This window comes from Lithobates pipiens, unplaced genomic scaffold, assembly GCF_037356315.1.
Source record: "Lithobates pipiens isolate NorthernLeopardFrog02 unplaced genomic scaffold, aLitPip1_a1.2 Scaffold_8, whole genome shotgun sequence".
NCBI lineage: Eukaryota > Metazoa > Chordata > Amphibia > Anura > Ranidae > Lithobates > Lithobates pipiens.
Genome location: NW_027507903.1, coordinates 594,227,915 through 594,240,429, shown reverse-complemented (window position 1 = coordinate 594,240,429; position 12,515 = coordinate 594,227,915). Strand labels below are relative to the sequence as shown.

General features: G+C 43.2%; 1 protein-coding gene across 1 annotated transcript in view; it reads right to left on the bottom strand.

Annotated features, from left to right (window-relative positions):
• Positions 1-12,515, bottom strand: part of LOC143961246 (complement C3-like) — a 659,302-nt gene that overhangs the window by 212,719 nt on the left and 434,068 nt on the right. The gene's annotated exons all lie outside the window — the stretch shown is intronic.

Here is a 12,515-nt window from a genome sequence, read left to right as displayed (position 1 = left end):
TTTACTTTGTTTTTCATTGTTTTTGATTATTACCACACTGTTTACCTGGTTGCCTTCAATCGTTGGCTTAGCTTTGCTTATTGTATAACACCAGCACTGGTCTACCCCAACCTATACACACTACTGTGCAATACTTAACAACGGTAATACTATACCCCCCCCCCACCAGTCAATTCTCAAAATGTCATTCACCATCACCTCCATTAACGCCAAAGGCTTAAACTCCCCTTACAAAAGAAATTTACTATGGAAAGAAGCTTTAGCCTTCACCTCTAACATACTGTGTGTACAGGAAACTCACTTTGCCTCCAGCAAACCCCCCCACGTGCTCCCATAAACAGTATCCACACTATTACTTTGCCAACTCCGCAAAAAAAAAAGAAGCAGGAGTTATGATTGCTATAAGCTCCACAGTTTCACTCTAGCCACTCCACACTGAGATAGACCCTGAAGGTAGATTCTTAATCTTGAACGACATTATCAACAATTGTAACATCACCATCGCCAACATTTACTCCCCTAACACCAAACAAGACCGCTTCTTTAAGACCATACTGCACAAGCTGGAACCTTTCAGACAGGGCCCTTAGTTATCTGCGGTGACTTCAACCAAATTGTTGATGCCTCACTAGACACTTCTAATCCTACCCATAAATGTTCTACCTCTCTCTCCCTGCTCCCCTCGGAAGATTTATACGAACTCTGGAGATGCCTCCATGGCACTGAAAGAGATTACACCTTCTTCTAACACGCACAAAACACTTACTCTCGGATAGATATTTTTTGACTGGCAAACATACCCTGCAAATGGTACAGGAGTCTAAAATTGGACTTTCCTAGGAAGGACGCGAACCATTGGGGATCTATGTCTTGGACTCCCGCTACTTCTGTGAGGCAGACGAGTAGAGTATTGTGATCTACTGTATAATCTTGAGGAGAGCTGTTTCTGTTCCATGACCCGGGTGGAAGCCTGATTGCAGCGGGTCCAGGAGTTTGTGAGCATCCAGGTGCAGTTGTAGCTGATGTACTACAGCTTTCTCCATGATCTTAGAAATGGTGTTGAGGCTTGTAATTGGCCTACGGTTTTTTGGATCCTGAGGGTCCAGGTTTGATTTCTTGAGTAGAGGTTTGACGATGCCTTGTTTGAGGATGCTGGGAACAATCCCTTCGTGGAATGAGCGGTTTATGAGGTGGGTTATGGTTGGAGCCACGATGTCGGAGCATTCTTTCAGTAGTTTTGTGGGGATGATGTCAATAGGTGAGGTACTGTCACACAGTTTATTAATGATGTTTTTTGCGGTGTCTACGGTAATTGGGGATAGTGAAAATTTTGGCGGTTGCGGTATATTGGTGCAGACATCCTCTTTATGTATTTGCTGGTTGAGGTCGGATGTTTTCTTCTGACAAATTGTTTCCCTGATGGTTTTGACTTTATCGATGAAAAAATCCGACAGTTTGTCACAGTAATCCTGGGATTCACTTTCTGGGTGTTCTAGGCACACCGGATTCATTGATTGATTGACCAGTTTAAACAGTTCCCGTGGTTGGTTTGCGGCCATTGAGATTGTATATGAGAAGTGGTCCTTTTTGGCTTTGAAGATTGCTTTCCGATAATTCTCTGTGAGACCTTTGTAGTTAGAGTGGTTTTCCTTGGTGGGATTTCTTCTCCATGTTCTTCCCGCTCTTCTGCGTTCTTGCTTTAGTACGGCGAGGGAGCTATTAAACCATCCAGAGTGTTTCTTCCTGATGAGAGCCCTGTGTTTTGGTGCTACCGAGTCTGCTGATTGCAGCAATGCCCTGTTCAGGGAGTTGAGTTTCCTCTGTAGAGTGGTTTAAGGTTATTGTAGTTATCTTGTTGGACAGAGTGGATTTGAAGGATTCTGAGCACAGTTTTTTATGCGATCTGGTCCAGTGCGTTGTTGTTACAGGATTCTGTTTTTCGTTGGTGATGTTGGTAGCGATTTTGAATTTGATGGAGTGGTGATCCGTCCATGGCAGTGTTATGTTGTCGAGTATGTTGACGTCAATGTTCTGTTTGAAAATGAGGTCCAGGGTGTGTCCTGACCCATGCGTGGGAGTCTTTATCAGTTGCTGGAGACTCAGTTCTTCTAGTTGATTGATGCAGGCAGTCGCGATGGGGTCTTTGGGCTTGTTTGCCCAAAGGTTTAAATCTCAGAGTGCCAGGAAATTTTTGAATTTTAGGGTGTGCATTGCGAAGGATTCCGTGAGGGGTGAAAGAAGATTGGACTTTGGTCCCGGTGGTCTGTAGCACAGTAGAATATGAGTGGTGTCATGGGGTGTTGGTTGAAGATGTAGCGTCAGGGTTTCCATAAAAGGAACTGGGTTCTGAGATGATGGTTTAGTGAGATCCAGGTGACCTTTAAAGATCACTGCTAGGCCTCCTTCTTTTTTCCCTATCCGGTGTTCGGTTAGGATCCTGTAGTTTTCTGGCACCAATTTGGTGAGGATGGTGTTGCAGTCAGAGGTTAACCAGCTTTCGGTGATGAAGAGGCAGTCTGCATTGTTCTCGATGATGAAGTTGTGTACTTCCAGTCTATGTTTGACTGCAGACCTGGCATTAATCAAGGCACAATCTAATTGTAGTGGTTGAGTAGATGTCTTCCTGTGGTTGGGAGTTGCTTTTCGTCCGGTTTTTAATAGTTGTTCTCTTTGAAGTATTTTTTGTATGGAAGATGGCAATGTGGTGTTGATGTTCCTTAGTCTGTGCAGAACTTCAGCTGAGTATTTGAAGTGGCACATGGTTTGTGGATGCTGTTGATGGTACTATGGGCTTAAGATGATGATCCTGATCAGGGTATTGATCCTGAGGAGGGGCTAGGTATCAGACTTGCCACCGTGCTTGAGGCTGTCCATGACAAGACTTCCAATAGGTGGAAGAAATGGATATAGCAATCATACACAACCAAGCGTGAGAGTGGACAATAAGGTCAGCATAACATAAAAACAAATAAACTAAAAAATAAACGAAAACTCTATGGAGTTGGGATGGAAACTCCATCTGGACCAATCAACATATAAACAAAGGACAATCTAGATCAAACTTGCTCCAACAGTTCCCCTCAGCCAAAGGGGTCAGATGGGAGAGGGTGGGAAGAGTTCAGTCCTCATTCAAAGGGTTCAAAAAGAGAACATTGGACAAAAAAAGAGGTGAATAGGGAATGTTGGGCAAATGTAGAGGGGGAGCGGTTGCCAACTGGATAGATAGATTTCCTCCGGGGAGTGGGAGACCAAAGTGCTTCAATCAAAGACATGCAGAGCTAAGATGTGCTCGGAAATAATCTTAGGGATTCTGTCACAATCAAAGAACTGATCCACGAATGGTGTTCAAGGGGTATAGGAGAAGGGAAGGGGGGGGGGGGGGTGGAACAAAAAAAAATAATTTTTAAAGAGAGAAGGAGGGAAATTGTTCAAACCATATTAATTTGGTGATAGCAGATATTTTGCTGCACTCGCATCAACTTAGCATAGAGGACCATCAGGCTAGTGCTGATTTCAGATCTCAGGTAATGGATGTAGTCTGCGGGAACGTCTATCCCTCTGAGGCGATGGAGTTTCCCAGATAGGCGATAGTCGAGGAGTTGGAGGGCGTCTCGGGGTTTGTTGTCACTCCAACAGGCCTAACTTCACCAAGACCTCCCTTCCCTCTGCTACTGTGGTGACAATATAAGTGGATGCACTGTGGGGGATTATCAATTTAAACGGAAAGCCCCATCGGTAGCGATTCTGTGCTTTCTGCAGGGTAAAAGTAATTTCTCTCATTCTTCTATGTTTTTCCAATGTCGCTGGCGCTATGTCTGGGAAGACTTGCAGAGAAGCCCCGTCGAGCTGGATACGTGGTGTAGTACGGGAAGCTCTGAGGATTTCTTCTTTGATGAGATAGTCCTTAAGGCACATAACTATATCTCTGGGGGGTTTCTCCGGGGGAGGCTTAGGTCTCAGTGCCCTATGAAGGTGATCGCAGACAAAGGACTCTTTGGGTTGATTTGGCAGAAGGAGTTGGAACAGCTTTGCGATAGTAGCGGGGAGGTCTGTGACCTTTTCCGGGACCCCCGCACCCTAATATTGTTCCTTCTCTTGCGGTTGTCCAGATCCTCCAAATGATTCTGGAGCTGAACAACTGTATCCCCCAACAACTCATGATCCTTCTGGAGATCAGTATAAGCTAATTGTAGCTCATCATGCTTAACTTCTAGGAGATCTGTCCTGTTCCCCAGGGCTGCAATCTCCTGAGAGAGTGTGTTAGTTGATTTATGAAGCTCCGCTTGGAATTTCCTAGCCAGCCTGTCATACATGTTTGCTAGGCTGTCTTCAAAGTCAGCTTTCGTCATATGAGCCATGGTATCTGTTTCTTGATCACCTACTGTTTTGACGTTATTTCTTTTCTATTTTTATTTTCCTTGATATTTGAACAATGGAACTGTTTGTGTTATATGTGCTATGAGACAATCATCTCTGTTCACCTTTTGTTTGTAATGAAAATCTTCAATAAAAATCTATTGAGTAAAAAAAAAAACATGCGCTATCTCCCATCGTGGGGGATCAATGTACGTGTTTTGTGGAAAGTGGCTGAGTTGAAGAGGTTGCAGCCCCAAAACATCTACGTTGATCCTCAATGATGGGAGATAGCACATGTTGACACACTGTGTGCATCTTCCAAATTTGGTTTTTCCAGGGGTGACACCCCATGTGATGAAGGCAATATCAGCCCAGTTTGTACATACTCATGTCTGATATTGTCTTCACTTTTCAAAGTTGAACTTTGTAAGTTCCTGTGTTCTGTATGTTACGCTTTGATACATGCCTGTTTACACCAAAACACCAAGTTACCCAAAAATGACCTTAAATAATGTTTTTGATACACCCAATATGTTGGTTTGTTGTAAAACTCTTTTATAAACGCACATGTGAATGTGATTTGATTAACAAATTAAATTATCAACTATGAAAAAAAAAAAAAAAAAGTCAGCTTTCGTTAGGTGTGTTTCCCCAGTACCTGTAGGAGAGTTCGCTGTCGCCGAGGCCTCCGAGGTTGTACGAGTATGGGCGCCATCTTAGGACATCTCCGACTGCTCGGTGACTTTCAACAGGTAATTCTTTAAGGAGCGTTGAACGTTTTTCCGCTTGCCTTTTTTAGATGTCAGCATGCATGGATGGTCCCTCAGGAGGGAGAAGCTGGTTGTGGAGCGATAGTCGAGTAGGATCGTCCTGGCTTAGCTGCCTGCTCGATCCGCGCCACGCATGCGTCCCCCAGAATGAATGGCTTTTGCTGGTTAAAGACCACCGTGGTCTTGGAGATAGAAGATCCCTCACGTTCCCCCGATCACAGCACCGCGTTGTACGGGCTATTTTGGGAATGTCCTGGGACTGACTTTACCTTTAGCTGAATACTTCTGTATAACCCTGGTTAAACCTACAGCAGTGACCACCTCAACTTACTTATACTAGATCACACCCTAATTAGGGCAAAGAAGTTCCCTCAATCTTTCTTGCCTTTGGCTGTATACCAAGTTTTAAATCACCATTCCCTGCTCAAACTTACGTTTATCCTACCCTTATGAGGCAAAAGAACTCCAAAAGCTCCTGATTAGGGATGAGCTTCGAGTTCGAGTCGAACTCATGTTCTACTCGAACGTTGCCTGTTCGCCTGTTCAGCGAACAGTGAACAATTTGGGCTGTTCGCAGCAAATTCGAAAAGCCGGAACACCCTATACAAGTCTATGGGAGAAATCTAAAGTGCTCATTTTAAAGGGTAATATGCAGGTTACTGTCCTAAAAAGTGTTTGGGGACCCGGGTCCTGCCCCAGGGGACATGGATCAATGCAAAAAAAAGTTTTAAAAATGGCTGTTTTTTCAGGAGCAGTAATTTTAATAATGATTAAAGTCAAACAATAAAAGTGTAATATTCCTTTAAATTTCGTAGCTGGGGGGTATCTATAGTATGCCTGTGAAGGGGTGCATGTTTCTGGTGCTTAGAACTGTCCCTGCACAAAGTGTCATTTGTGCAGGAAAAAAAGTCTTTTAAAATCACTTGCGGCTAAATTGTCGGCTCCCCATAATACAGAGAACACTCAATGAGTGTTCTCTGTATTAGCCGACAATTCATTCATTCATTGATTAAAAAAAAAAAAAAGCGTGGGGGTTCCCCAAAATTCAATTACCAGGCCCTTCAGGTCTGACATGGATATTAAGGGGAACCCCGTGTCAAATTAAAAAAAAAAATTGACGTGGGGGTCCCCCCAAATATCCATACCAGACCCTTCAGTTCTGATATGGATATTAAGGGGAACCCCGCATCAAATTTTAAAAAAAATTTGACGTGGGGGTCCACCTAAAAATCCATACCAGACCCTTTATCCGAGCACGCAACCTGGCAGGCCGCAGGAAAAGAGGGGGGGACGAGAGAGCGGCCCCCCCTCCCTCCTGAACCGTACAAGGCCACATACCCTCAACATTGGGAGGATGCTTTGGGGGTCTGTGACCCCTCAAAGCACCTTGTCCCCATGTTGATGAGGACAAGGGCCTCATCCTCACAGCCCTGGCCGGTGGTTGTGAGGGTCTGCGGGCGGGGGGCTTATCAGAATCTGGAAGCCCCCTTTAACAAGGGGACCCCCAGATCCCGCCCCCCCTGTTTGAAATGGTAAGGGGGTACAAAGGTACCCCTACCATTTCACAAAGAAAGTGTCAAAATGGTTAAATAAGACAAACACACTTTTGAAAAATTCCTTTATTAAAAATAAAAAAAATAAAAAAAGATTCCAGCGGTGCTAATCCACTCTTGCTATCCAGCGACGGATCTCCGGGGTCCAGCGATGGATGATCATATCCAGCGACGGGGATCTCTCAGTCCAGCGCTGTCCATACATCCTTCTTCTGTCTCCACTGCGGAGACTGCGGAGATCCCAGTGCTGACGTTTCTTATATTAGGAAGGCGGGCCACCCGTCACCTGACCCCGCGCCTCTGACGCTGGAGAGGGAAGCCAGGGGTTCCCCAGTGACGTGTGGATGACCCCACCCCCTCTGATGTAACGCAGGTTTCCGTTACATCAGAAGGGGGCGGGGTCACCCACACGTCACTGGGGAACCCCTGGCTCCCGTCACCATCGTCAGAGGGGGCGGGGCCACTCGTAACCTGACCCCGCCCCCTCCTAATATAAGAAACGTCAGCGCTGGGATCTCCGCAGTCTCTGCAGTGGAGACAGAAGAAGGATGTATGGACAGCGCTGGACTGAGAGATCCCCCGTCGCTGGACACAGTGGCACAGTGGTGTAGTGGTTAGCACTCTCACCTAGCAGTAAGTAGGGTCGCTGGTTCGAATCCCAACCATGACACCACCTGCCTGGAGTTTGCATGTTCTCCCTGTGCCTGCGTGGGTTTCCTCCGGGTACTCCGGTTTCCTCCCACACTCCAAAAGACATGCAGGTAGGTTAATTGGCTTCTGTTCAAAATTGGCCCTAGTATACGAATGGGGACCTTGGGTTGAGGGCTCCTTGAGGGTAGGAACAGATGTGAGTGTGCAATGTACAGGGACGGGGACGGTTGTGGACACTCACTCGGGTTGAACTGGATGGACTGGTGTCTTTATTCAACCTTACTAACTATGAAACTATGAAACTATGATTTTAAAAGACTTTTTTTCCTGCACAAATGACACTTTGTGCAGGGACAGTTCTAAGTACCAGAAACATGCGCCCCTTCACAGGCATACTATAGATACCCCCCAGCTACGAAATTTAAAGGAATATTACACTTTTATTGTTTTACTTTAATCATTATTAAAATCACTGCTCCTGAAAAAACAGCCGTTTTTAAAACTTTTTTTTGCATTGATCCATGTCCCCTGGGGCAGGACCCCGGTCCCCAAACACTTTTTAGGACAGTAACCTGCATATTACCCTTTAAAATGAGCACTTTAGATTTCTCCCATAGACTTGTATAGGGTGTTCCGGCTTTTCGAATTTGCTGCGAACAGCCCAAATTGTTCACTGTTCGCTGAACAGGCGAACAGGCAACGTTCGAGTAGAACATGAGTTCGACTCGAACTCGAAGCTCATCCCTAATCAGGAGCTTTTGGAGTTTTTTTGCCTCATAAGGGTAGGATAAACGTAAGTTTGAGCAGGGGATGGTGATTTAAAACTTGGTATACAGCCAAAGGCAAGAAAGATTGAGGGAACTTCTTTGCCCTAATTAGGGTGTGATCTAGTATAAGTAAGTTGAGGTGGTCACTGCTGTAGGTTTAACCAGGGTTATACAGAAGTATTCAGCTAAAGGTAAAGTCAGTCCCAGGACATTCCCAAAATAGCCCGTACAACGCGGTGCTGTCATTGATCGGGGGAACGTGAGGGATCTTCTATCTCCAAGACCACGGTGGTCTTTAACCAGCAAAAGACATTCATTCTGGGGGACGCAGTAACTTGCATATTACCCTTTAAAATGAGCACTTTAGATTGTGAACGTTCGAGTCCCATAGACTTTAATAGGGTTCTAAAGTTCACACGAAGTTTAGGTCTGTTCGCAGGTTCTGGTGCAAACCGAACAGGGGGTGTTCGGCTCATCCCTACTCCTGATGAAGCATTTGTATAACGTGTAACATGTAGGGCAATTTGAGCTGAGCCATCTACCATACACTGTCTGTATATTGTTTCTTCTATGTCAAATTATCACTTGTTAGATCCAAGTATAATTATTCGAGTTTTCGATTGATACATGATCCAAGTTGACTACTTTGACAGTGTAATCTCTATGCTCTGAGGCATTTAGTGTTTTATGCAAATCTCTGTATGTTTTTTGCATCTAGTATTTTTACTTTGTAAATAAATTTTGTTAAACTTTCTAAAACGTGTGTGTTATGCCTACAAAGTCCATCATTCTCAACAAAACAGTTTTTCCTAATAATTCCAAATATCGAGACGTGGCATGTTTTATTTTATATCGTATCCACAGTACCACTCTGTGGTGATACATCACTATCTAAAAAATTGGGTCACTGTCAGAGATCACCAGACAAGTTAGTTATGTTGTGGTTATATATTTATTATATGTTTTATATATATATATATATATATATATATATATATATATATATATATATATATATATATATATATATACATTTTTTTTTTGGAGTTCTTTTTGATTGTGTTAATAAAGGCTGTTGTGGCCTTTTTACTCCAAAGAAAGTTGTGGTCTCATTATAAGTGGTAACGAATGGATGGAGTATAGAATGTTAACAGGGTGAAAGTGAAGGAGACATTTGGGCTACACTGGTCAAGGTTCTCACTTCCCTTATGAAGTTAAGCCTTATCAATAACGAGGGATATCTATTTCTTAAGCGCAAAGAGTAAAATGACTGTATGCCTGAACCACCTGGGGATGGTGGAACAAGAGTCCTGGGCCCATCCAGGATGATAGAAAGGGAATCAGTCTTCTGAAGGCAGAGACAGCTGAAAGACTTTTAAGGCCTGAAACACATACAACCAATGGAGGAAAATTTCCTTGTGGTAAACCAGACAGAAGGATGGAAAGCAGAGACTACCTTGAGAAGAAGAAAGTCCTGGGCCTCAATATCACCTCTCCTTGTGCAAGACCAAAAGTGTTCCTTGCAAGTTAAAGCCGCAGCTCAGACACTTCCCTACCCAAGATGCTAACCTTAAGAAATACAACTCTGTGCCTCAGAGTAGAGACATGAATGTCTCTAATAGGTTGAAATGAAGATTTCTAAAGTGCCAATCAAACTAGACTGAAATCCCAGGCTAACCCAAGACTGACGCTGGAGCAGGCATCTTTGCAAATACCTTAAGTTTATAAATGTACACATTCAGTGGCTTGAAGTCCAAGATGGTATAGATGCCCCATTTTGGTCTTGGGACAGGGAACTAATTGGAGTAAAACCCTTGAAACCATTCAACATCAGGGATTGGGACTCCAGAAGATGATTAGGGAGATCCAAGATACTGAGGGTACACAGGGAGGTTTGGCATTAGAAATTGTGTCAGGGGTAGGGAATGAAATTATAGTTTGTAACCCTGGGACACCATCTCTTGTACCCAGGCTTTGGAAATCCAAGATGTCAAATTGTCTACAAAGTCCACACATTTTGGAAAGTGTGGGCTCACCTTCATGCTGAGGAGGAATGAATTTGGCAGCCTTAGTGTGCCATCCAAGCTTTTGGGGGGGGGAGGGGGGTTCAAATTAGAAGCTGAGGGTGCCCTGTGATGAAATGAATGCTTCCTAGCAAAGACAAATTAAGAAGATTAAATAGACTGCTTCTTTGGCTTCATTCACTGAATTAAGTTTTTTTCTCCAGTAGCATCCTTTTTTTTTTTTTTTTTTTTACACAAATTTTATTGAAAAGTAACAGAACATTACAATCAAAATTGAATCGCACAGTGACGTTTACATTGCAACACGATATCTTAAATGTAAGCAGAGATACATAAGAGATTGCAAAATTCACAAGGATTGAACAGTTACAATATAAACTATATTGTAACTATATATACAATCTCAAACCATGCAGAGCTTATTACTAATGTCCAGATAAAGGAACACCTGGGTAGCAGTGATCATAACATGATTTCCTTTGATGTTAGCGCTAAACAAGAAATACATACGGGTAAGATAAAAACACTTAACTTCAAGAGAGCTAATTTTCCAAGGATGAGGGCTACTCTCCAGGACTTAGAATGGGAGAGAATATTCGCTTCAATGGGCACAGAACAGAAATGGGAATTCTTCAAAAAGACTGTTGGGGACCTCACTGCAAAGTATATTCCCATGGGCAATAAGTTTAAAAGGCTAAAAACAAAACCTATGTGGCTCACGGCCAAAGTTAAAAAAGCTATAAACTGTAAGAGAAGAGCTTTTAAAAAATATAAAAATGAAGGATCACTAGTGTCATTTAAATGTTACAAAGAAATTAACAGTATATGTAAAAAGGAAATCAAGGATGCAAAAATTCAAAACGAACGACAGATTGCAAAAGATAGTAGGACAAACCCCAAAGAATTCTTCAAATATATTAATAGTAAAAAGGTCAAGTCTGAGCATGTAGGCCCTTTACAAAACAATCTAGAGTTGGTGACTGGGGACAAAGAGAAGGCTAATTTATTAAACACTTTCTTCAGCTCTGTGTACACAAAAGAGCATGGGGGAGCTCATGTCCATAATGGGGGTGGTAGTGACACAGCCCCAAATGATCCACAATGGCTCAAAAGGGATATGGTCCAGAAATACTTAGACAGAATAAAGGTGGATAAAGCACCTGGACCTGATGGCATCCACCCACGGATCCTAAAAGAATTGAGCTCTGTAATTTCAGAGCCATTGTATCTAATTTTTAGGGACTCATTAATGACGGGAATAGTCCCACTGGATTGGCGCAGGGCGAACGTGGTGCCTATATTTAAAAAGGGATCAAAGTCTTTACCAAGTAACTATAGACCTGTTAGCTTAACTTCTATAGCTGGGAAGATACTGGAGCGTTTAATAAAAGACCACATCGACGAGTTCTTGCTGAACAAAAACACTTTAAGCAACAGACAGCATGGATTCATGAAAGACAGAAGTTGTCAGACAAATCTGATTTCTTTTTATGAGGAGGTAAGCAAAACCTTGGACAGAGGGGTGGCGGTGGACGTGGTATACTTGGATTTTGCAAAAGCATTCGATACAGTTCCGCACACACGGCTCATGTGTAAGGTAAAGTCTACAGGTTTGGAAATATCAGTTTGTAAATGGATAGAAAATTGGCTAGAAGACAGAATTCAGAGAGTCGTGGTTAATGACTCTTACTCTGAATGGTCTAAGGTTATCAGTGGTGTACCCCAAGGTTCAGTGCTGGGACCCTTACTTTTTAAGATCTTTATAAATGATATTGGGTCTGGCATCAAAAGTAATATTTCTGTCTTTGCAGATGACACCAAGATATGCAGTGGAATAACGTCTTTACAGGATGTCTCCAATTTACAAGCCGACCTCAATACACTGTCTAATTGGGCGACTATGTGGCAGATGAGGTTTAATGTTGATAAATGTAAAGTTATGCACTTGGGGCCTAAGAATATGCATGCATCATACATGCTAGGGGGAGTACAACTGGGGGAATCCATAGTGGAGAAGGATCTGGGGGTTTTGGTAGACCATAAGCTCAATAACAACATGCAATGCCAAGCTGCTGTTTGCAAAGCGAGCAAAGTCCTTTCTTGTATTAAGAGAGGTATGGACTCCAGAGAAAGAGATATAATTTTGCCCCTGTTCAAATCATTAGTAAGACCTCACCTGGAATATGCCGTTCAGTTTTGGGCACCAGTTCTCAAAAAGGATATCGGGGAACTGGAGAAAGTGCAGAGAAGGGCAACCAAACTGATAAGAGGCATGGAGGAACTCAGCTATGAGGAGAGATTAGAGGAACTAAATTTATTCACTCTTGAGAAGAGGAGATTAAGGGGGGATATGATTAACATGTTCAAATATATTAGGGGTCCATATAGTGAACT